Here is a 23,224-nt window from a genome sequence, read left to right on the forward strand (position 1 = left end):
TGTCCTAGAGCATTACAGCATCCCGGGATCACTGGGGTCTCTGTTGTGACCCGAGGCCAAAATGCAGTTATGTCTGGAATGTCGTAGCTGGTCTGTAGGCTGGAGAACTAGGCCTACTCAAATGATTTTTCCCTAGAATTATGTAGCATTGCTCCCAACAAGTAACTACATAAATTATTTGGGATACTTATACAGGACATTTGTCTTTCCTCCCCCATTTATTTACTTAGTCATTTGTATCAGTGTGGACTCAGGGTGTTTATTTTATTCTTTGGGTCATAATCCAGTGCTGGGTTATTGTACTGCCTGAATGTTCTGCCTTGGCCATTGGGAACTTTTTCAGTTGATTCCTTGTCTCTGATATACTTCATCATTCTGGGTGTTGGTTTGTTTGTTTTAAAGCATTTCTTTACTTGGCAGCATAAGAAGTTCTCGGCTGTCTTACAGATTTCCTGTCTCAGACCTAGAATCAGCCTCTTCTTTCAAGAATACTCATCTCTTGTATTGGACTATAGTCTTAAAAACCAAGACCTGGGTGTCAAGTGGCTAAAGTTATTATAATTTCAATTTTTGTCAGCTAAACTGAACAACAAAAGCAAAGCATCTGCGATTGCTCTCCATCTGCCAGTTTTAGGCTCTGCACAGTCTTCCAGTTGCAGATATGGTGTGTGCTTTCTCTGAGTGCTGTACCTGACATCCTGTGTACAGTGGCTTGAGGCGGAGATGCAGCACACAGGTCTCAAATGAATGAGTACTACTCATTGCTTTCCCAGCCAGATAGTGACTCTTAGTCAAAGGCAGTAAAATCTAACCTGAGGGAAAAGGCTGAGAGAAGAGGAGTTTCAGATGCACAAGGAGCTCTGCAGCCTGGGAGTGAGTGGGAGCTCTTTAGAAGAAGAGGTTGCTTGAGGCAGTAGGTAGTTCGGGGGGGAAAATTGGGAGATAGGCTTAAGTCTTAAGTCTGAGTTTTTTCCCTTCGATGAGGTGGTATTTCCATAGGATTTAGACATCCTCCCCTCTGCATCCTTGAGAGTCTCACTCTTTCCCATCCTCTTCTTCCACAGTGGGATCCCTGAGCTTGAGGAGGGAGGCGAAGTCTGGAAAGGCCTGGGTTGCTGGAGCTTATCCTCAGCTTGAAAACTCCTCAGAGGGCCAGGGTTGACGTGGGAGCTGTGGCTAAGATGAGGAGCGCCCCAGCTCTGGGTGTATCACTAGGACTTGCCGTGGTATGGGGCGGGCAGGGGACTGCTAGAAGAGGGGAAGACCCCATGCCTTTGGCATGCCCTCCTGGGAAATGGCAGTGCTGTTTGCAGAGATGGGGAAGACACAGAATGGAGCAGGTAGACCCTCCCAGGAAATTGGGAATTGCCATCAAAGGCCTGCATTTTTCTGCAGGCTTCCTTTTTCTGACCCTGCTACTTGTTACACGGGACTCTCTTCAAAGGAGAAGGTTCAGCACCTGACTGGAGAGAGGAGCCCCATGTGAAGATAAAGCTGTCTGTATGGAAGGACTGTGTCTTCAACCCAAGCCCTGAGCTGTGGTATCATGGTTGGATCATCAGGTGGAGCATGGGGTTTCTGGTGAGGAGTTTGATGCTGCTTTGGTTACTACATGAGATGCCTCTGGAGGTTCATGTGGTCTGCTTCCGTCCAACCCCTTTCCTGTCCTAGTGGGGATGTCTTCCTCTCTCCTGTTCGAAACTAGGACTTCACATCTCCTTGCCCTAGAATTGCCACCCCCGCTGGTAGCCTCAGGGCCCCCAAGTGCATGAGGTCAGAATCTAGAACAGCTGCACCCTTCCCTGTTGGTGGCCACAGCAGGGGATGGGTGGGTGGGGGTGTTGTATCTGCATCTGGCCAAGTAACAGCTGGGGCTTGATCAGTGTGTCCTTTGGTGTCCTGACAGATCATGAGAGGTCTTTGTTTTCCAAAATTATTTTACAATGTGTGAACTCTTTCTGCTTAGAAAACAAAACATGTTCAAAAGAAAATAAGCATTTCAGTGATAGTTTCTTAATTAAAAAAAATTACAGAGGGGGAAAATCAAATGAGGTTACATTTCTTTGTTAGTGGAAGAAAAAACACATCAAAATCCAAACTGGGTCAAATAATAGTAGGAACAATAAGTTCTATTTGTATCTAATTGCAGCAGAGATCCAGTTAACCAAAAATAAATTGTATTTCCCAAAGTGGTAGAGTGAGCCTTGTGCACTTCCTGAGGGGAGGATTTGCACGCCGTGGGTACAGCAGTCGGGTGGCTGAGTTTTCTGAGTTTGGAGCAGGTTTCTGTTTTCAGCAAGTTCCTCTCCTGAAAGTATGCTGCTGTCTGACCTGGTGGCACAGTAACACCCAGGGCAGGAGGGTCTCGTGAACAGCCTAGGGACCTTGGGCAGGGCAGGGACTGGGGACATAAAGTTGAGTGTCTTTGAGCCTTGGTGCTCATCCAGCAGCTGTTCTCTTTGCAGCATTGTCTCACACACACACACACACACACACACACACACACACGCACGCACATGCCACGTGTGCGCACACAGGCAGTCTGGTTTGGGAGCTCCAGCCAGGAAGAAGCAACACATTTCTCTGACTGAGAACATTGCAGGCTGATAACCTGATGGCAGGTAGAGAGAGTGAGCCCGTCCTGTTGGGCAAATGTGAAAGCCCAAAAGAACAGCAAGCACAGAGCACTTAATATATAAGCAAGCAGCCCTGTGTCACACCCTGAGCCATGCTCATCTCCCCGAATCACAGAGGGGCAGGCAGTGGAACCCTGGGCGAGAGACCCTCAGATACACACTGGTCATGGGCAGGATTGGACCTGTGCTCTCTCTTAACTATTGGGAATCTCATGTTCAGGATAGTCCCTAAAGTCAGAGAAGAATGAATAGTTCTTCTAATGTGGTTTGCTTTTTAAAAATTGCTGGGCCGAGGATTTAGCTCAGTGGTTTCACCGCCTGCTGCGCAAGCAAGCACAAGGACCCAAGTTTGATCCCTGAAAGTTAAAAAAAAAAAAATTGCCACCCAAATTTCGTCTCACTGGCCAGGAGCAGCTGCCAGAGGCTTCCCTACTGCAGCATCTCTCGCTGAAGGTGTTGGCCCTGTTGATATGCTGTTCTGGGAGGGCCAGTACTTCAGGCCCTTTGTCATTGATTCTCATTTTACTCAGGGAGTCTGTCCTGCCCTCAGCTGGTCTGGAGATCTCAGAGGGCTGTGAGGACAGGGATCTGGAGATCCTGGGCCTTTTGGGGATGACAGGTTTGGTGTGATCATGAGAGTAGGCACAGTCAGGAGCTGACCTGGAATGGGTACCAAGGGGCCTGTACATGGAGCACAGCCCTGGACCTTCTGGCACCAGTTTCCCATCTGGACAGACCCCAGTGGGAAATAGAGCCCAGTTGGGTTCCTGTCCAGAATAACAGCAGCTATAGTTTCTTAAATACTGACTTTGGGCTTTGTGTGTTGAAGAGTCCCATTTTATAGACAAGGGGTCTGGTCCTAGAGGGGATCCAGGGTCCAGTCCATTTCTACAGCTCTCGAATGGCAGGGTGGAACTGACATTGGAACCAGTTTCTCTGGTTTCACCCCCATGTTATGGGGCGATGGCTTTATGTGGGAACTTGGGTTTGATGATGCCCTGGCCCTAGCAACTGCCTATCAGGTGGAAGTGGTTGGCTGGCATTTTTGGTTCATGTCTGTATGCCCCGGGAGCCTGCTACACTCATAGGCCAGGCTTTTGGAGGGTGATTGTGTTATGGGGTGCCATAGCTGGCTTGCAGGTGGGAGGTGGGGCCCAGTTAAGGGGAGGCAGGCTGCTGGAAGGCTGTGTCTCCCTCTTCGGCTCCTCATTTCTCTCTCTGCTTCTTGGCCACCATGACACGAACAACTTTGCTCTGCCAGACCCTTCCACTGTGCCTCCCTGCCTTGGCCCACTATGTCTAAAAACGTAAGCTGAAATAAACTTCTCCTCCTTTAAGTTTCGGCTGTTTTGTCCCAGAGATGAGAAAGTGACTAAGCCAACTGGTGTCTTCACATTCCCAGGTCCCTCCTCAGTTGGATTCTGAGAATACCATCTGCTGCCTTTGAGGGCTGGGCAACACAAGGTTACCTCCAGGTACATGTTGGTGGCCCCTTTCTCTCCCAGGCCTGGCTACCTGGGGCAGCTGTTTATAGAGAGGGTTGAGCACCACATTTCTTCTGGGTGTTCATGTTGACCCTTTTGGCTTTTTCAGGTGAGCAGTCCAGAATGAAATGAGCCTTTCGTGTGTAGACCTGCTGCTTGAGGGAGACTTACTGAGGAGAGATATGTGTGGCTTGTCTGCCTGTCTAGCTGCTTGTTGATCTGTGATCACACCCCTCTCATAATGGCAAATTTTTCTCGCATTTTACAAATTACTTGCTAAGTAGAATTTATATCTGGGTACCATTATTTTTAACAAAAATAATGTACAGTATATTTAAAGGCATGGCTTCTGCTGGGGAGAAATTTCCTCATAATGTATACAGTTTCTATTCTGCTGGTTGCTGCTAGCTTCCTTAACGTGGAAATGTTAGGCTGAAAGGAATTTTGCAAATACTATTTTGCTGAACAAGAATAAAGAAACGAAGAATTTTATTGATATCTGCTTCTGGAATGGTGGTGATAGGAGCTCTGCAGATCTGCTCCTCAGTGAAACAGTAGTAACTCAAGAAAATTAGTTTAAGAAAACACTGAATTAAAATATCTGAGACGTGTCCTAAAGGCAGACAGCATGTGAAGGAACACCTGTTCAAGAAAATCTACCAAATCTCAGTAAGGACAGCAGGGGTTTATGGTACTTGAGATATCACTCACTTCTCTCACCCCAAACCTGCTGCCCATCTTAGCATGATAGAAGCTGTACTTTACCTGGTGGGGTTGAGGAGACAGGTGTGACTCCAGGAAGGGCAAGCTGGCCTGGTGGCATTTCTCACCCCACCTTCAGAGCTCCAGGGTGCAGAGGCAAGATCATGTGCAGCCCTAATCTTAGAGTGGATGCTCTCTTCCAGGCTGAGAATACAGAACCTCTGTTGCCATCTGACATCCACCTTGCTTGACATCAAATTGAGAAGACCAAAGACCAATGCCCCCACCGAGCACCCTGTTTATGAAGTGAAAGTATCACTCAGAGAAGCAGGCCTCTGTCCCTGCCCCCACCTCCAGAGTAGCAGCTCAGAGATTTTTGTCAAGTAGGAGACATAGGCTGTAAAAAAGAGAACACTCTGAAGCTCTCCCCAAAGGTATTAACTTTTGAAGGGAGTTCTGGGGACCTTCAAGCCTATGGGAGAGAGGGAGAAAGGGAGAGAGAGATAGGGAGGAGGAGGGGGAAGGAGGGAGGTGAAATAACACTCCCAGACTTTAAAAACAAACAAAAGCAAAAGGAGGGGGGTTGTTAACATATTTGTCTTACAGGAAATGCTTCCAGAAGTTCTTTAGGCAGAAAAGCAAGTGACCATAGACAGTATTTTAAATTCAGATGAGAAAACAAACAGTGCCACTAAAGGTAGTCATGTAATTACAAAAGACATTATAAATGTATAATTCTTCTGTTTTTAAACTGATTTGAAAAAGCAATTTTATAAAATAATATGTACATAATTATGTTGTTGGGCCCAGCACTCTTAGGGGCTAATACATCTGGCTGCCACAGTAAAAAGGAGGCAAATGGGAGCGAAGTGGTAGCAGAACAGGAAAATGATACCAGATAGTAACTCATCCTCAGGAAAAATGAAGAGGAGCAGGCATGGTACCAAAGAAGGCTAATCTCTGTATAACTGACTCTAATTTTAGCCTTGCTCTCTTCTCTTAGCTTCTTTAGAGACAAAATTATATAAAGCAATAATTATGACAGTATATGTTACAGTTTCCAATGTACTTAGATATAATATGTATAGCAATAATAGAAGAAAGCCAAAGTGGGAATAGAACTGTATAGGAGGAGTATGGGACGGCGTGAGAGTAAAGGGATGAGCAGTTACACTAGAAGGTGTCCATGTAAGCAAAGGAAAGCATTACCCAGAGAACAGAGAACAAGAAGGCAGAAAGGTCTACATCCTTGCCACCCTCAAAGGGTTTTTCTTATAGGGGTCTAAACTATTAAAATTTTGCTTTGTTTTTTAGTTTTACTTGAGAAGAAATTCCATCAGGCTTGTAGGTGGAGGCCTCGCCGTCTGTTCTGTGCTGGGTCTACTTTCATAGGTGTGTTTGAAATGTTGTACTCAGGACATGTGCACTCCTGGCCTGGGGTTGTAAAGACAAAGGGAACAGCTGTGCCCTAAGGGAGGCACTTGGGGCCTGGAGTTTGTAGTTGGGCTGGGCATACTGGCTCTGCTGCTGTTCGCTTTGTGAGCTGGAGCTGGTGGAGACACTGGGTTTCCAGCGTACCCTGGAGTACTTGGTCAGGTAAGGACTGCCAAGTGCTTGACAAACCCATACTTAAACTGTTATGCTCAGATTGTGAAGTCCCCAAAGACCACCAGGAAGCCGTTTCCGATGCAAGCACAAGCACAGGAGGGTCGTTTATTCAAGCTCGAGCAGGGGCTCCCAACCATCACGGACCCAGCGGATCAGAACTGAGAACCTCGCATTTCAAATTAGCGGGGGTTTTTACTAAAGTTATAGCAAGGTTTGGGGATTTTCCATTTAGCAATCACATGATTGGTTGGCATTTAGCAACCATGAAGTGTATACTTCTGATTGGCTAGGCCCATTGGGGGTTGAGGGGGTGATTACGTATAGGTTTTACGAGGGAAAAGAGGGACAAAGGTTAGTGGCTGACTGTCAAGTACTGGCAGTCAGTAGACACAATGGCTAATGGTCACGACCACTATGTACTGATGGTTGGCACATTGACAGATTGTTTTACAAATAGGGGGCCCTCGCATTTATTTCCTGGGCAAACAGATGGCTGAGTAATTAACTTAGGAACTTTGGTTTGTTACAGATTGTATCTTTTGTCCCAGAGCAAACACATTTTAACCATTAATTTGAGAGGCTAGGGGAATGGTGGATTTTAGCAAAATGGAGTCTTTGGTCTCACACAACCTGTGCAGTCAGCTATGGGGAGGGGAGAAGAGAAATTGTTCCTCTTTCTCCAGTGTGGCTGTACCCCGAGAGCAGAGGCAGGGCTCTTCTGGTCCTCGCCCTCTCGCTGGCGGCACGCACTGACTGTGTGCAGCTGAGTGTCAGAGTAAGGCATGTGGTCACAGAGGTTGACACTTATACCCCCCCCCCCCCCCCCCCGGCGTGACTGTATCTGGACAGCATCTGTAAAGGGGTAGAGGTAGAATGAGGCTGTAATCCAGGGGGACTGGTGTCCTTCTGAGGAGAGACACATTGGAAGAGGCACACAGGAGACCACGTGAGGACACACCAGAAGGCACTGTCTGCTAGCCAGGGAGAGAGCTTTCTCACCAGGAAGAGACTCGGCTGGCACCTCCATCATACACTTCCCAGCCTCCAGAACCACGAGAAGATGAGTGTCTGTTGTTTAAGCCCCAGTCTGTGGCACTTTGTTATGGCAGCCTGAGCATCATAACACAAGTCTTATGTGGAGCCTCAGTACCCATAAGCATTAGTGCCAATGTCTACCCCAAGGAACTATGAAAACAGTCTCAATAAAATTATAGAGGTGCAAGTGTAAAAGATAATTATAAATACAATGCTGTTTGGGGATATTTTTCTCTCTCCCCTTTTACCGACCACCCTGGTGACAGAAGCCATCTCTACATAGTGATGCAGGGGAATAGGATCACATAGCAGCAGAGATCCAAGAAATGCCAGGTTCACTTTGGATTGTGAGCCACCCCACCCCCAAGCAATAGTGTCAGGTCATGGGGTGTTCTCACAGCCACCTAGCACTTTGTCTGTATAGCCTTGTCTTTGGGCATACGGTTTGATCTCTTGTGCCGCCCTTTTAAGATCTACAGAGTACTATATTCATTTAACATTATTTGAAATCTGAAGCTTTTTTGAATGTTGCCCAAGTAATCTGATGAATGTAGAACTCCAGAATTTATGCCTTAAAAGGCTGAACTATTGATATGTTTAGAAGCTTTTAAATGGCTTATTTCTCCCCTTTTCTGAACCATCTAGGGTAGAGCAGCTGAAAACCCTTTTGGAATAAGTGTTAGAGTTTCTCTTTTTTCTTTTAGTTAATAAACATTTTATTTTAATTAAACATTATGTTTTAGGTTCATGGCAAAATTGAGCAGAAGGTAGAGAGTCTCATATGCCCCGACCCCACACAGAATGTCTTTGTCCATTCTCTTGTGAACTTCAAGGTCACAAGGAGAAGATTTCTTTAGGAAAGCAGTAAGCTTCTAAGTGTGGTTGATCTGCACTGACTGGGAGGGTGTGGTATCCCAACTGCCCACCAGCTCTGCAGCTGGAGGAATGTGGAGTCAGGGCCCACATAGTGTTGCTCTATCTACCTGTGGGTCCAGTGAAGCAGCAAGAGAGGATATTGGCTGGCCCAGATCTTATTCCTGGGCAAGCCTTTCCACATGTCACATCTCAAGTTGTCATTCTGAAGTAATTTGTCGTTGAAGATTCAAACCCGAATGCCCATCTCAAATCCTATCTCATTAACCCTGAGCAATGCCTAGTGTCATCAGATTTAGCTTAGTGAGAGTAGACTACAGAGCCTTTGCCCACACTTTCTCCTTTAAGATTTCCAGCAAACCTCGAGGTAGGAATATCTCCCCTGCTTCATGACAGTGGATGAACATGGACTCTGAGTCCAGCTTTCCCACAGTCTGGCAGCTGGTGGTGGCACGCTGGGCTCATGAACCCTGCTCTGGGCCCATTCTCTCCTGAAGAGTGTGTCTATTATTAAAGGAAAAAAAATCACTCAGTGTGGTAAGGAAGACTTTCTTGAGGACCATTCAGTAGTTTTAGGGATCATTGGAACATGGTCTTGTAGGTGAAGATAGATATTGGGCCCAACTCTGACCACAGCATGGGCTGTGCAGGTGGGAATTTATAGCTGAAGAGCTGGTGTGGTGGGGACCAGTGGGTGGAACGTTGCTAAAAGGACACATCAGGGTTTGGGTTTCTGGCTAGGCCACCCAAACAGGATTCTTGCTGAAGACAGGCCAGGGTGGCCAGACATGTCCTGGGTTGGAGATAGGTCATGGTAGGGGAAGGGGATCAGATGTCCAGGGGTGGAGGTTCTTACTGAACTAACTGAGGAAAACTGTTTGCTAAAACTGGATTTCACAAGGAAGGGCAGACAGACATGGGCCTGGGAGAAGGTTCAAACTGAGCTTGGCAACACAGATGACCACTGTCACTCTCCCTGGGGGAATGAATCTGAATCCTTACATTTGGATATACATGTACTTAAAATACTTAATTTAAAATATGCCATGTAGTAAATTTAAGTTAAAAAAGTATTTAAAGAAGAACCCACAAAACACAGTAGAAGGTTGTGGTAGAAGCAATGATTCCCTGAGAGCCTGCAGTTTAGGAAATCCTTTAGTATTCATGCCAGCTCTGGGAGATGGCAGTGTAGAAGTCGGAGTCCTTCTGTTACTGGTTGTGTACAGCATGACTGGGGACAAGGCAACCTGTCCTCTGAGTATGGTGTCCTCGCTGAGACAAGGAGCAAGCAGTGCCATCCCTGTGATGGGGAGGCTTTGTTGTGAGAAGCAAATGACAAAAAAGGGTAAAAACACAGTTGCTGTTGTTTTGGGCACTCCACCAGCATGGCATAGTACCTCAGGTTAGGGAGGGGAGCTGTGGGGAAAAGGGAGCCACATCTGTGGGGGTGGGGTATGGGACATTGAACGCACGATTTGTGATTTGACTGAGACAAGGTCGTTAAGTTAATCCCTGAACCCGGCCAGGAGCCTAGGGTTCTCTGACTTGGTGTCCTCCGTGCCCTCACATTTGTCTGCCGATCACTTGGGCTGATGAAACAAGTATTCTGTGCTGCTGAACAGAGCAGTGCTGGGAGGCTTTCAGCTGCATGGCCGTTTCCGTCTTCGGACCACTGCAGCATATCTCTGACTCATCAGTGACCCCAGTTATCTTCACCTGTTAGTGCCGTGCCCGCCCCCTGGGTTCTAGAATGATGTGAACATGCTCATACCTGTCCCATAGGTGTGCAGCTGGCCTCCAAGAGCCTAGTTCTCATTGAACCCTGCTGTTGGGCCATTGATAGTCAAGGGTGTTAGGCAACACCTGCTTTCTCCTGGGCCAGCTGAGCTCTCTGGAGGAGGGAAAACGTTCTGCTTGGTGGAGGCCTGCCCACACTGCCCTCTTCAGTGTTCTGGCCTACATCAAGGAGGCAAAGGGGAAGGAAGCTGGAGGGGCTTGGCAGATGGACTTGCTACATGCTTGCTTCCAGTTTTCAGTTTTTAGCTTTTCTACAAGTTTCTTACAGTGGGAGATGGGATCAATTCTAAAAAATAAATTTTGAAAGCACCATTTTCCCTGATCTCTTCATTATCTGACTGGCAAGAATTTTTATTAAAAAAAAATAAAAGCACAAGTAGAGATTTTAATTAGCCTTCATGTCACTGCTCTTGATGGTGGTGATTTTACATATGATACGTGACTTTGTGGGGGCCTTTGTTCTCAGTGCCATCTCTCCATTTCAGATTTCAGCTGCATTCTTTCTTTTCTTTTTTTGGAAAAAGAAATAATGGTCAAGGTACCTTTTGACATCTTTCTTATGATTACACACATATCCTGACTCGCATTCTATTTGGAAACAAAGTATAATCATCCTAAGAATCTTTTCTGGAACAAGACTGAAGTGGGAAAAACAGGATAGTTCTGGCACCTTTCTTAAGCAGTGTCCCTGCTATAGTGTCTAGGATGAGGTCATCTAGGAATCCCAGGTCAAAGGCAAAAGATGGCCCCATTTTAAGGTTTTGGCCCCATTTTAAGGTTTTGGCTGATAGACCTGAAATTGCTTGGCTCTTGAATTACCAGGTGGTTGTATTTTCTTTGGTTGTTGTTGGGTTTTGTAATTCTGTAGTTATTTGTTACTAGGTTTTGCATTTGCAGAGTCAGTGGATCCTTCAGAGCTAGTAAGTGTCACCTGAGGTTTAGTCACCTTAGGTTTAGTTGTGCTGATGCCAAACTGATTTTCAGAGCCCTGTGGAGACTGTATGGGATGAAGAGTTGCCTGTCCATCCCTTGGTGGGTGCCATCTTGGCCCAGCTTTACCAGGCCTGAGCTGGGGCCGCTGCTCTTTGCTCTCTTAGTGAAAAGTGATGCTCATCACAGTCTTTGTAGGCAGCATTCTCCCAGGTTTGTACTAAGTGAGCAAGAGGTTTGTCCTAAAAGCCCAATAGGAGAGTTCTAAGAGAACACCAACACGTCTCAGACATATTGAGCACTTGCCTATTTGTGAACACACTATACCTAGAGGGTTCCTTGTTGCCTAGAAGCTGAAGCCCAGCTCTCAGTCTAATATTAAAAGTTCCCCGGAACCCATCCTGTCCTGGCTGTCCAGCCCCATTCTCTGTCCCTTAAAACAGGGATTTTTCTAGTCTCTTACTTAATGCTTTTCCCTGAGTACTTCTGTACTTTTGAAGTCAGATTTGTCTGTGCCTTGCTTAGATATCTTCTGCCAGGTTTCAGGCTCTTTCCTCACCTCCTTCATAGCCCTGGGCAGGTGTTCCACTTTCTCATGGTTTTGCCTTACCTGAATATTTTACTTCATCATTAGGGTCTTTGAGGCAGGGATCACTTCTGACTCAACTGCGCACCCTCAATAAGTGCCTGGTTCATCACCAGTTGAACAAGTGAATGAGTAACTGTGGTTCCAGATTTTGGGCTCCAGTGGACACTCCTGTGTGTTTCCAGCCACTGAGCTGGGGCTGCCTGCTGAAGCCAGAAACCGCACCTCTGTAGACCCCCCAGAGCTGCTCTCTGTCCTCCACCCCAGTCCCTCCTCTGTTGGCCTGGTCTGCACTGGTGGCTGGGAAGGACCACATGCCCAGGAGAAAGATGTCCTTATGGAGCACAAGGGTGCCCAGTGTCAGCAGGTGTTGCTCCCTGCCCAGCTGAAACCACTCCACTGCAGTGCTGGTGGGTGGCTTTGGAGCCATTCCCAAAGATATGGGGGACCTCGAAGGCACTGCTCATCGCTCTTCCCAAAATTGCTTTTCTTCTTTGTGGGTTTTTATCATTCCTGTCACTGCCAGCTTCTCAGTAAAAGCTGTGGCCCGGTTACCATGGGAGAGACACCTGGAAGGGTCCTTCATCCCCAAACAGCATCAGCTGAACAAACAGCACAACTGAGTGGCTGAAGCTCTCCAGAGATGTCCTATGTAAAGATTTAGACCTTCTTCTCCTCCTCCTCTTTCTTCCACTTTCCTCTTCCTTTCTCCTTTCTTTTCTCTTTCCTCTCCCCCCTTGTTAGGAAGATATAGAGCACTGGAGTGAGCTCTGTTCCACTCAACAGTGATATTTCATGTTTATAGCTAAATCCAGCAGTTAATATACCACTTTCTAGAGATCTACATGTTGTAAAGCATGCAAAGTGTCAGGCATACTTTCTATTTCCAATGTACCTAGAGGACCAAGCTGTCTCTTCTATTTCAGTTTGTGGTGAGAAAGCTAGAAGCACTTGGTTCATGCTGGCCACTTGAAGCCTTTGGCAGGTCGTTCCTAGTCTGCTGGCTTCCTGCCTTGTTCCACAAATAACTTATCTTCCTGGCATTTCATTGATCTGTGGGTGTTGCTTTTCATTTAAAGCCCTTTGTAGAATTTTGTGCCTACCTAGAAAATACATTTTCTCGTGAAGTCAACTTTGATACTTGTGAATTAGAAAATAAACTTTCTTAGTGATTATAAAAATAAACAGATCCCACCCAACTCCAGTCATCTAAAGCACAAAGAGCTTTTGAATTTTTATTATTCTACTCTTGTCAGTGACAGCATAGAAGGAAATAATGTATTTAGAATGAATCTGCAGGTGCCTTTTCAAGCCGATGTGCCCTGCTGCTGAAGGTGCAGGAGGTCAGGAAGGGGATCAGCAGGAGCAAGGTGAGGGGCTGGGCTGTCCATGGGTTTGAGGGGAGCTGAAATTTTGCATGGCAACCTGTAGTGCACAGACGCCAGTGCTTGCAGTAAGCTGGAGACCATCTTAATTCGGTTTATCTTAGCAGCTGCATCTTCCCTTTGTTTTCCCCAAGCTCCGTTAGCGTGGTGTTTTGAAGGTTGCCCAGATGTTGAAGTATTGCACTGATAATTTGCTGTGCAGTAAACAAAACCAGGGCCTAGCTTTGTGGTTCTAGTGACTTAGTATAAACCAGAATGTGGATTTAGATTACCATTCATAAAAGGCATGCATGACACCAAGACTATGTTGTAGCTACTTTTCCATTGCTGTGACAGATGCCAGAGATAAATATAACCTTGTTTTGGTTCATGGTTTCGGTCTGTGATGCCTTGGACCATTGCTTTTGGGGATGTGGTGAAGCACAGAGCAGAGGAAACCTGTTCACTTTGTGGCAGCCAGGAAGCAAAGAGAGGAAGGGGCTGGGATCCTCATATCGTCTTTAAGGACGGCACATGATGACCTCACCTCCTCCTGCCCGACCTCCGGGAAGCTTCCTCAAGGTTCCACTATTTCCCAGTAGCACCACAGGCTAGTCACTAAGCCTTTAGCTTATGGGCCTTTGAGGGTCATTTAAGATCCAAACATAATAGCTTGGGCCTGTCTAAAACCAACCTGTCTGGGAGGTCATGAGGACACTCAGCTCCTCTGACAAGAGTGAACTTTGCTTTTAGATTTGGGGAAAAGGACTGGTTATGTCTTTAGGTTATTTGCACAACTGGGCCGACCTTGATCAAGGTCTCCCATTTTCACATAGGTTCACCATTTTTACGTAGCTGGCGCTGCCCGAGTGGCAAGCTGGTTTGCTTTCCCTGTGGGGCTTCCTTGGATAAACCTGAAGGAAGATGTGGGAGTTTTTGTAAGGAGAAGGGTAATGCATGCCTTGTCCTTAAAGAATGGAGTGTGTCACCAGTGATGTTCTGATGAATGTTCCTTGAAACACCTCTATTCTTCATTTGCCAAATCACTGTCTCCAGTGAGTGAGTAAAACCTGCTAGGAACAGTAAAGAGAAGAAACTGCAAGAACTCATACAAAAAGAGCAGAGTGGTCCTGCTTTTGGAGCCAGCCTATCACCACCGAAACCCAGCCTAGAACTTCATGACTTGCTCATTGTACTTTCCTCCTGAAATACACTGTGTCCATGCATACTTCTGTAACCCCTGGCTTCAGCATCAGAAATGTGGGGAATTTTTGCTTTTTTATTTTAATAATAGTTGATATCGACCAGGATTTAGCTCAGTGGTGCCGCCGCCTGCCTTGCAAGCACAAGGTCCCGAGTTGTATCCCCAGTACCAAAAAAAAAAAAAAAGTTTCAAAATTTTCTTAAAAAACAAAACTTTGTGAACAAAATAAAGAGACAGACCCAGCCAATAATACCAACTTTTTTTTTTTTTTGGTTCCGGGAATTGAACTCGGGACCTTGCGCTTATGAAGCAGGAGGTCGCACCACTGAGCTAAATCCCTGGCCCTTGAGACATTTTTGACAAATATATTAACTGTTTTTTCAAGGACCTTAATTTCAGCCTAGGAAAAGGAAATCACAAATGAATGATACAGAGACACTGCTCACATCCTACATTCCTCTCTTTTTCTTCTCTGGAAGGAACCTTTCCTCTTGGTGTCTTTGTTGCTTAATATGAAGGCTGGGGATGGAGTCATCTCCTGTGCAACCACAGGGGACACTTGTAGAGATGACGGGAAGAAAATAGTGTTTAGTGTGTCTTGAATCTGAAGTGTTTCCTTCCAGGGTATCCTGGAGGGGGTGGAGGGAAGAATAAAGAGTAAGATTAAAAAAATAAATAAAGATTAAGATTAAAAAAATATATATACACACACACACACACACACAAACACACACACACACATGTGAATGTGCTTAAAAAGCAAGCAACTCAAGAAGTGTAGAAGACCGTGCCTTTTATTAGCACTTTGTGATTTGTTTTGCATATGGGAAAGAACACTGGACTAGTATGGCCTGTTTTAGGTCCCAGCTTTGAACTAGAGGGAAACTAGCCATGAAACTTGAGGGAACCCTTCTATCATGGTGAGCTTAGCCCCCAAATGTCACTCAAGAATACATGCAGAATGTCACCCTGTGGTGCAGTGAGAGGACCAAGGAGCTGAGGGCAGGCTGTCATGGCTGCTCACATTTGCACTTCCTCCCCAGCAAGGGTACCCAAGGTGACCTCTGGAAAGGGTTTGTCTCTCCATGCAGACCAGATGGGGCAGCCAAGCGGCTGGAAGGCATCCCAGGCTTGGCAGTTTCTCTCTCTCTCTGTCTCTGTCTCTCTCTCTCTCTGTCTCTGTCTCTCTCTCTCTGTCTCTCTCTCTCTCTCTCTCTCTCTCTCTCTCTCTCATTGGCAAACTTGATCCTTCACATACACCAGCAGCAGCTGATGGTTAAGCCCTGGAGGCACATGATGGTGAAAACAAAACTGATCTTCCTCCTCACTGGAGGAAGCCAAGATGGGTGCCATTTTGAGTTTGCCATTTATGGTGGTCCACAGTGGGAGCACCCCACCTGAGAGGGGCAGGTCAGGAAGAAATACCCAGCATTGTCAGAGTTGTGCTTTGACACAGAAAACCATATTTTCTTCTAAAACTCTTCATTTCATTCACAGAAGAGTGATGTGTTGAAGGGTCAGATGTAGGAGATCTGCTCCTCCGCCCTGCCTGACAGCTTGCCATTTGGGGAAGCCACAATGGTGGCTGCTAGCCACTGTGTGACCAGATAGCTGTTGAGTGGACCCTAAAGTGGCCCTGCTGGGGGTTTCTGGCCTCAGGATGGGCAAGGGTGGAGTAGGAGTTGAGGCAGAGAGGCTTTCTGAAGTTGATCAAGCTCATGTTCTTGTGATTATTTCTGTACAGCAGCCTCATCCATCACATTGTTAATATAATTCTGAATTCATTTGTGTTGGGATTTTCTTTGTATTTAATTTATAGATCTCTTTTAGGTTTATAGTAGTTTAAAAGCTCTAAGCAGAAAGTCTAATTCTATGTTTATGTTACATATTTTAAATAATATAAACATGTCTAGTTAACACTAGGAGTTCTTTGACATTTCTCTCTATAGTTTGAGAAATACCTGCCACAGGGGAGTCTCATTTGGCTAACAGTTGTGCTGAGTTGAGGGGATTGTGCCTAGCCTCCCCATACCTGTGTGGGCACTCTCCACCCTGGCCCATGTGGTAGTGACCCCAGCTCTCCAGTCAGGGGCACCTGGCCTGAGCTGAGCCTATGGATTCCCTTCCCTGGGGAGCTGGATGAGAACCAGGTGGGGGCTGGCTCACGCCCCTGTATGCACTGGATCACCTGCAGAGGGAGGGAGAATGATGGACAAGGGTAAGCATAAGGGAGCTGAGAAGGGTCATCTGTGCTGCTGCTGCTGCGGCTGCTGCTGCTGCTGCTGCTGCGGCTACTACTGCTACTGCTACTTCTGGAGTCCATGGGCATCACCAGCTGTGTTCCTGCCCCAGTTTTCTAAGTCAGCCTGGAACCTCGAATACAAATGTCTCCTCCTGCTAAAAGCTCATCTGATTTGGGTTTCTTTACCCTGAGTTGGTGCTGGTCCTGGCTGTTTGACAGTAGTCCTTACCACTGTCCTCAGGGGATATCTTTTAAAGCCTCCAGTGTGGATCCTGAAACTGTGGGTAATAACAAACCCTATATATACTGTTTTCTCCTAGACGTGCATGCCTATAATAAAGTATAATAAATCAGGTACAGTCCACAGAATAAATGTTGTGTTTTCTGTCTTCGTTTTGTATCAGCTGGGCCTGTCATTCTAGAATTATGAGACCACCTAGGATATAGGTGGCATGGTACACGAAACTGGGGTAACAACACGATGTGTCCAGGTCACAGTGTTCAGGGTCGCCTCTGCTGCCCTTTGAACCAGTGTGTAGTCACTAGATTGGGACCAGTGAACACCTGATTCTGAGCAGGTAGGATAGGAGTCTTGACCTCTTTTTAAATGTGGTTTAATTGCCAAGTGTCTCAAGCTTAATGTGCTGTATAATATAAATATTTTATGGATTTAATACTGGTTAAATCATATTTTGATGCCAACAAAGATTTAGGGATTAAAATGGTACCTAGTCAACATTAAGTGATTTTATAGCTGCAAGAAACGTGTGGAGAAGTTCTGTGTGTGAAGAAGAAAAAAGAAAATAAAAGTGGATTTGAAAGTGTTTTAAAAATAAAAAAGTAGGTGCAGCAAGAGATAAACAACAATAACCAGTTATAAAATAAAACAACTATATTGTAATAAATAAATTTTACCTATACTAGGTAAAATAGGGATTACTTGACCATCAGCACTGCAGTACCACGTGGGGGAACTTGTAATTGAGATGGATACCCTGGACAGAGGGGTGAGTCATGTCTGGACAGGATGGAGTGGGACTGTGTGAGACTTTCTCTTACTAGTCAGGCTGGGATGCAATTTAAAACTTATGAATTATTTATTTCTGCACTATTTCATTTAATATTTTGAGGCCGGAGTTGACTGTGGGTAACTAAAACGACAGATAAGGGGGGACTACTATGTATGTGTGATGTGTTGGTACAGATAGCAAGAGTACTTGGAACCTTTCTTCACCACAACAGCTCATCGTTGAACCCCAGGGAGCTGGGGTATGGTGTGTATGACAAGATAACCAGGCCACTTCCCAGGAGGGTGCCTCCTCCTTGTGCTGCTGTCCTGAGGAAGCGTGAGCAGCTGTGGCCACTCTCAAAGGAGAAGGAATGAGGTGGTGCTCGAGGTAAAGGCTATCTGGTATCTGAAGTAGGGCCCAGTGTCCAGTCGCCCTTTGGGTCAGGGTACTAGGACAGGCCTTCCAGCCTTGCATTTGGGTAGAGAAAAAAAGGGAGGAGAAAGGCCTGCCTCAGGCAGAGAGCAAGGCCCAGCCAGCTTTCTACTGGAGTTTAGAGCCCCCTACCCAGCTAGAGAGGAGCCAGGGTGGGTTCATGCTCTGCAGCCTTCTAGCTGCATCTCCTAGAACCAGTCTTGAGCACTTGCCATGGGTGGGTGGGGCATGTGGGTGTGTGACAGTACCTTCCTTCTTGGCCAGTAGAGCCTTTATTGATACCCACGCAGAGACACTGACTCACAGGTGGCGAGGAAGACATCGACCTTATTACCTTGGCTCTTGGTCTTCTGGGCATCGCGTGTCTTCACTAACGAGGAAGTTGACAAATACTGGATGGTTTTCTCTGTTCTGTTTTACACACTTGTTTGGAAGTTTTTGGGACACTAATGGAAGACTTTCCTGGCAACATACAAACTTTAAGTTAATTATGTGAGGATTTTGAGTGGCTGGGCTGACAATGGAGCAAGAAATGAGACTAGTCAAAGCTGTTGACAGTTTTAGGAAAGAGAAGAACAGCACTGACACTGTGGGCATTGTCTCCACAGGCAGCCCTGACAATGGGCTGTGTGGGGCACAAGACAGTGTTGCTATTGTCTTTGTGTTATTAGGAAACTTATGTGACAATCAAATGGCAAGTGAGGCTTGGTGCGTGTGTGTGTGTGTGTGTGTGTGTGTGTGTGTGTAAGAACACTGGCTTGATTCACCCCAACAATCCCTGGTGCTAACATGGGGGGGTTCCCTATTGGGAGAGGAGCAGCCAGCTAGCCCTTTATACAGGTGAAGGTTTCCCAAGGGGTTTGTCCACCATCATTGTGCTTTTGTTCCACTTCTGTGACACAGCTGCCAAGGAAACCTCTGTTCATCTTTGTATTCCTAAGGCCAGGATTCAGCTGCTGCGTTTGGTATCTGGTCAGGGTTGCCTTGTGACCCCACTGTTGGAAAACAGAAGGCCAAATAGGGCCCAGATGGCTCCCCCCAGCCTTTTAGAAAGGATCATCCTGTCCCCAAGAATGGAGTCCTCTTGATCTAATCACTTCCTGCAGGCCCCTGTTAATACCATTGCACTGATCATTAACTTTCAGAATACAAATTTGGGGGACCCATTTGGACCATAGCACAAGATGACTGTCATCCCGTGTTGACGTAAATTTGCATCAGGAATCAGGCATATCACTTCCCATACCCATTAAACTAATGAGGCATGCCACTTAATGAAGTGGGGGAACTCACTTCCCTTGCTGTGTGTTCACCATTGCTGGCAGGGACAGAGTTTGGAGCAGTGGGAAGCTGGAGGTAGGTAAATGGCTGTCTCCCAGGGAGCACAAACCAAGGGGGCCCTGGGTGGGGTTGTTTGTGTCTGTGGGTGAGAAGGAATGCAAATAGCTAGCACTTTCATGCCTTCCTGTGCTACATTTTCTAACCCACTACGCTTTTCTGCTCTTAAGCACCAGCTGGGCTAAACGTGTTTTGCAGCACACATTCCATGAGTCAGAGCTTTGCTCACTGCATCCCTCTCTGCCCCTTGACTGAGGCTCTGTGCAGGTATAGGAGCAAGAAGTGGTGAGAGCTGGGCCCTGGCTCTGAGGGAGTGAGAATGGGGGCCTCTCAGGACAGGGTCCTAATAGATGTGTACCTGGAGGGACAGGGCCTCTACCCCACTTTCCTAGCAAACTGGGGTCTCCTTTCACATGTCCCTGATTGGAGGGCCACGAATACCTCCAACAGCAGTCATTTCCTCATTTGACAATCGAGGAAACTGAGGCACAGGGATGCTGCTTTGTGGAAGGTCACATGCTTTTCAGTGCTTCACCAGGTACCAGCTCTGTCTCCCTGCTGGTGTGATTCCAGGGCCCAGGCCCCCTCACCCCAAACAAAGCCTCCAGGAGCAGGCTTCTGTTCATGATTCCTTCTAATTTTTGCTTTAGAAAACATGGTCACTGTAAACTATCTCAGGCCAAGGGCTGTTGTGCCTTGGTGAAGAGTTCTGTGTGGAGGAGTTAGGGAAGGCTAGAGAGAAGAGTTGGCTGTTGGCAAAGGCTTCTGGTTTCAAGAGCCCCAGTGCAAGTGTGGCTGGGGAGGAGAGGAAAAGCACAGGAGAGAGCTGACCTGGCCAGCAGCTGGGCACCAGGCTTTAAGCCAGTGTTCTAGGTGTTGCTTTACATAGGTGCTTGCTCCTTGGTGTATACTGGTGAAGCAGGTGCTATTCTCGTGAGGCAGCTGGTGAGACTGAGGCCAGGAGAAACACAGCTGCTCTTGCACAGTTCTTGTAGAGGAGGAGGGATTGTAGTGGCACAGCTAGGCAGGTGGCTGGACTCATGAGCCCCACTCTGGGCTTTGTAGGTAGATCCAAGGGTCCAGGCTGCTGAAGGCTGGCATGGAGAGCCTTCTGTGGACCAGAGAGCCAGGGGCATGTGGGCTTGAGGCCAAAGCAGGAGGGGGATAAGAAGGTCCCAGTTCTCTAGCCCTGTCCTTGTGCCTGAGGCATCTGGCCTTTGCTGCCCACTTACTATCTGATCCTTTGAGGCAGGCAGCTTTGCTTGCTTTTTATGAAGGGAGACACTATTTACTTTGTTTAAAAGATGAAATTTCCTGGGCAGTTTATGCCCCTTCCCTTCTGTTTGAAAGAGAAAAGTGAAGTAGCTGCTTGAATTAGCGCTGTGGGTGCAACCTGTCCTTTTGCTGGTGACTGATGTTGGCAGGTGCAGGGAGCAGAATGGAGCTGTGGAGGGAGGCAGTGGGTGTGCTGAGCCTGCACTGGCCTGTGCTGCTGCTCATGGAGTGAAGCCTTCTGTCGGCTTGTCACCCTGAGGCAGGAAGCTGGCAGGACTTTGAAGGAGGTTAAGTCACTGATCAGAACCAACGGCAAGAACACTACCAAGATGGACTTCAGCCCAGGTGGTCTGACTCTGGAGTCCAGGTGATAACTGAGGCAGGAGCCAACAGAATTTTGAAGTTGCCACCCAATAGGAGACAACCGGCAGCTGCACTTCTGAGTGATGAGAGGGGGAAAGAAGGCAAATGATGCACAAAAGAGTCGGAGATGCACTCTCCAAGATACGAGGCTGGAGTTTCCTTGCCAGCCCTCAGGACTCCCACTCCCGGGTCAGACCCTTACACCTGTCTGTCTCACTAACATTCCCCCCGCCAGCATCGCCCTGCCCTCTGGTGGGGAGGGACGCTTGTGGGTGGGACCCTCAGGGCCTGCTGTTCATCCGATGGCTGGTGTCCTCTGGTCACAGGGGAGTGGGGGAAGCAGTGAGTTTCATGAGTTGTTGCTTTGTTTTGCCCCTAGGAAGAAATTCCAGCCATCTGGTAACTCCCCCATACTTTGTGTCCTCCTTTATTTAAGCCAGTTTTTCTTTTTTCTAATGAGCTGTGGTCTTCAAATGGAGCTGGGAGGAAAAACAGTGGCCTTGGGAATATAGGCATCCTTGGTGAATTTTCTTAAATTAATGAGACTAAATGGGGAAATTGAGATCAGCTGTGCAAATTAGCTTTGCATTCTGGGTCTTAATGACTTAAATTGCAGATTTTAATTAAATGCCCCGCAGAGGATGGTGAGGAGGCTTCTCAGGTCTTTTTGACCTAGAAGTTTCCCTGGCCTATGAACCAGTATGAAACTAGTCTGTAGATGCCCCTCCCCCTTCAGCATTTCTGTCTCCAAAGTCCTCGTGATGCCAGTGAGACCAGTCACCCTCGTGAGAGAACGGCGGGCAGGTAGAGTGGGCAGGGGAGGAGGAAACAGTAAATGGGTTTGGGGCCCCTGCGGCTGAGAAGATGTTGGAGTGCAGATGTGGCCCCATCAGGTGGCGTGTCTCCACTGTGCTGAGTGAACATGCTCATGGCACATTCTCCACCCAGGTGAGATACTGGGAACACTCTGGGAAGTGGCTCAAGGTGGAGCTCTGTCCTGGCACTGATGTCGCACCCAGGTCTGTGCCTGGACTTTACACCAGGGGCCTTGCCTGGAATGGCTCCTGGTGCCTGCTCTCCCCTTGGTGTTGTCCCTCAGATTCATCCTTGTTGTTCCTTTTGTCCCACTGTTGGTGCATGTTGAGATGGCCTCACTGTTGTGACTGTTGCTGTCCAAACACTCTTGACTGTCTTTTAACTAAACATAAATATGTGTTTCTTTTAGTTCTGCACTGTGAGTTGTATCGACAGTCACTGGGTGGGTGCCTATGCAGCCTGAACAGGAGGTCCTGGGGATCCAGGGTGGCCACACTGCTTCCTTCCACAGCAGCAGGTTCCAGTTACTACGCCACATCCTCACCAGCACTTAGTATCGTCTGCCTTTATCATTCCCCCTTCTCATGCATGTGCAGGGAGATCTCGTGGGTTTACTTTACATTACCTAGATGACTAGTGAGGTTGAGTTTTCATGTGTTAATTGGCTTTATGGTCATCTTAACAGCTGTGTAATAGTCTGTCTTATGAATGTTCCCAAATGTTCCTGTAAGCTGGGCATTTAGACTGCTCCTGGTCCGTTGTCAGAAGTATGCAGTAAACATTTTCGTGCAGACATCTTTTCCATGTTCAGATTTGTTGGAAAGCATTTTGTTGGTGTTTACAAATGCTGTGATTGTTTTGTTTATAAAATTTGATCAGTTGTCCTTTGAAGTGCTTTTACTACTTTTCAGTGTTGTCAGGAGACTAGGACAGCCCTATGCAGTTTTCCCCAGCAGTGTGTGTTTTCCCTAGAACAGCTAGGCCTCCATTGAAAAACTAATTTAGAGGAAGATGGGTATATTTAGCCTTGATTTGATTATTACAGTTTGACCCATTTTACTAGGTATATTCCTCTTTCATGAATTCATACCATTTGCCACTCGCATTATTAGTGAGTTTTTGTTAATTCATACCAGTGTTACTGTAAAGTGTAAGGTTTAGTAGAATAGGTACTTTCTCAGTTTTATCATTTTCATTGTTTCTTTCTTTGTTTTTGTTTCTGTTTTTGAGATAGGGTCTCTCTGTGTAGCCCTGGGCTGGGCTTGATCTTCCAATGATTCTCCTGCCTCAGCCTCTCAAGTACTGGGAGTACAAATGTGTACCAGCATGCCTGGCTCTCATTGTTACTTTTTTACTTCTCTACTGTGTGTGTGTGTGTGTGTGTGTGTGTGTGTGTGTGTGATATCAAATGTAGGGCCTTCCACACTAGGCAAGTTCTGTACCACTGAGCTATGTGCCCAGCCCTTATTTGCCTTTTGACGTTGCCAGACCTGTGAGTCTTCTCCTTCATGATTTCTTTGGCTACCCTA

General features: G+C 46.8%; 1 protein-coding gene across 12 annotated transcripts in view; it reads left to right on the top strand.

The window, feature by feature from the left end:
* The window catches only part of Inpp4a (inositol polyphosphate-4-phosphatase type I A), a 124,463-nt gene that overhangs the window by 42,613 nt on the left and 58,626 nt on the right, over window positions 1-23,224 (top strand). The gene's annotated exons all lie outside the window — the stretch shown is intronic.

This window comes from Heterocephalus glaber, unplaced genomic scaffold, assembly GCF_053883595.1.
Source record: "Heterocephalus glaber isolate CG9 unplaced genomic scaffold, H.glaber_assembly_v1.0 deba00000470, whole genome shotgun sequence".
In the NCBI taxonomy this organism is placed as follows: Eukaryota; Metazoa; Chordata; class Mammalia; order Rodentia; family Bathyergidae; genus Heterocephalus; species Heterocephalus glaber.